At 44.0% G+C, this 2,677-nt stretch overlaps 1 non-coding gene across 1 annotated transcript; it reads left to right on the top strand.

The window, feature by feature from the left end:
* Window positions 1–2,327: 2,327 nt before the first annotated feature.
* Window positions 2,328–2,434, top strand: LOC141662725 (small nucleolar RNA R71). The gene has a single exon (XR_012550824.1). It is a non-coding gene; the product is annotated as a small nucleolar RNA R71 (small nucleolar RNA).
* The last annotated feature ends 243 nt before the right edge of the window (window positions 2,435–2,677 follow it).

Below are 2,677 nucleotides of genomic sequence, written 5' to 3'. Positions count from 1 at the left end.
GAAGAGGGAAGTGATCCTTCCTTGTGGCTTTGTTCAATTTTCTATAATCCATGCATACTCTCCATCCTGTAACTGTTCGAGTAGGGATGAGCTCATTCTTTTCATTTGCGACCACAGTGATACCTCCCTTCTTAGGTACACATTGAACGGGGCTCACCCACGAGCTGTCAGAAATAGGATAAATGATGCCTGCATCTAGCCATTTCAGAATTTCTTTCTTCACCACCTCCTTCATGATGGGATTCAGTCTTCACTGCTGTTTCACAGTTGGCTTACTACCTTCCTCTAGCAGAATTTTATGCATACAATATGAAGGACTTATCCCCTTGATGTCTGCTATGGTCCATCCTATAGCCGATTTGAATTCTCTCAAAATCCTTAAGAGCTTGTCTTCCTCACTACCTGAAAGGTCAGATGAAATAATAACAGGTAACGTAGATGAATCACCTAAAAAAGCATACCTCAAGTGTTCAGGTAATGGCTTGAGCTCCAAGGTAGGTGTTTCCTCTATTGATGGTTTGAGCTTCCCTTCAGCGTCCTTGAGGTCAGAAGTACCAAGAGATTCAAATGGTATGTCCAACTTTTGCTTCCAGGGAGAAGCGTTCAGATATTGTAATTGCTCGTTGCTATCTTCATCATTGCTGTCAAAATCCCCCACTAAGGCCTTTTCCAATGCATCAGACATTAGCATGTGATCGAGTTCCGAAGTAACCGCAGAATTAATCACATCCACTTTTAAGCACTCCTCATCTTCTGTAGGGAATTTCATTGCCTTGAATACGTTGAAGGTCACATCCTGATCTTGGACCCGCATAATAAGTTCACCTTTTTGCACATCTATCAAGGTACGGCCAGTAGCCAAGAAAGGCCTCCCCAAGATTATGGGAATCTTCTTATCTTCCTCAAAATCCAGAATAACAAAATCTGCTGGAAAGAAGAGCTTATCCACTTTGACGAGCACATCCTCAACTATGCCCCTTGGGTAAGTAATGGAACGGTCAGCCAATTGTAGTGACATGTACGTGGGTTTTGGATCAGGCAGATCCAGTTTTTTAAAGATCGACAATGGCATCAGATTAATGCTTGCTCCCAAATCACAAAGGCACTTGTCAAACGTCAGATTGCCAATTGTGCAAGGAATGGTGAAGCTTCCTGGATCTTTCAGTTTTGGTGGTAACTTTTGTTGCAGAACAGCGCTGCATTCTTCCGTGAGAGCAACGGTTTCAAGGTCATCCAGTTTCACCTTCCTTGAAAGAATAGTCTTCATAAACTTCGCATAACTAGGCATTTGTTCCAGAGCCTCAGCGAAAGGTATATTGATGTGAAATTTCTTGAACACCTCCAGAAACTTCCCGAACTGTCTATCCAGCTTTTGTTGCTGCAATCTCTTAGGAAAAGGTGGTGGAGGATAGAGCTGTTTCTCCCCTGTATTAGCCTCAGGCAGAGTGTGTTCAACAGTAGTCTTTCTTGGTTCTGCCGCTTTCTCCTTTTGCTTAGATTCTTAACCTCTAATTTCAGCTTCTACTTCTTTTGCCTTTTCAGCATCAGCTACTTTTCCAGACCTTAAGGTAATAGCCTTGACTTGCTCTTTAGCTTCCTTCCTGCCTGGTACTTCCGTGTCACTGGGAAGAGTGCCAGGTTGACGATTGAGCACTGTATTGGCTAATTGACCAATTTGATTTTCCAAGGTCTTGATAGAAACCGCCTGACTCTTGCACAACAGCTTAAGTTCCTCAAAATCAGCACTAGTAGGTGCAGCTGCACTTCCCTGTTGAGGATATGATTGCCTTGTAGCATACTGCTGTGGTTGCTGGAATCCAGGTGGGTTAAACTGTTTACTCACTCCTTGCTGATATGGTGGCTGAATAGCATTCTGATTATTCCCCCAGCTGAAATTTGGATGATTTCTGTTGTTAGGATGATAGGTCGCTGGCACAGGCTGCTGTTGTCGCTGATAATTATTCACATACTGAACAGATTCGTTTACATGAGAACACTGATCCGTAGCATGAGAACCTACACAAAGCTCACAAACCATAGCTATTTGATTAACTCCATACGTAGCCAGAGAATCAACCTTCATTGATAGCGCTTGGAGCTGGGCTGCAATAGCGGTGGCTGCATCAACTTCCAGAATACCTGCTACCTTGCCTGACGTCATCCTCTGAGTTGGGTTTTGATGCTCATTTGCAGCCATCGTCTCGATAAGATTATACGCCTCAGTATAGCTTTTAGCCCATAAGGCGCCTCCAGCTGCTGCATCGAGCATGGGCCGAGATTGGGCCCCCAAACCATTATAGAAACCAGTGATCACCATCCAATCCGGCATTCCATGATGTGGACATTTTCTCAATATTTCCTTGTAGCATTCCCAAGCCTCGCACATAGATTCTGTAGGTTGCTGCGCAAACTGAGTAAGAGCACTCCTCATAGCAGCAGTCTTTGCCATCGAATAAAACTTCACTAGAAACTTTTGCGCAAGATCTTGCCACGTAGTGATGGACCCAGCTGGTTCAGAATGTAACCAGTCTTTAGCCTTGTCCCTTAGTGAGAATGGGAAAAGCCTCAACTTGATAGCCTCATCAGTCACGCCATTATACTTAAAAGTGCTGCAGATCTCGACAAAATTCCTTATGTGCATGTTGGGGTCTTCAGTTGCCGCTCCTCCAAAAGAAAC

Source organism: Apium graveolens, chromosome 5, assembly GCF_009905375.1.
Source record: "Apium graveolens cultivar Ventura chromosome 5, ASM990537v1, whole genome shotgun sequence".
Lineage (NCBI taxonomy): Eukaryota > Viridiplantae > Streptophyta > Magnoliopsida > Apiales > Apiaceae > Apium > Apium graveolens.
The sequence above is the reverse complement of the archived record's forward strand: the minus strand, read 5'-3'. Positions and strand labels throughout refer to the sequence as shown.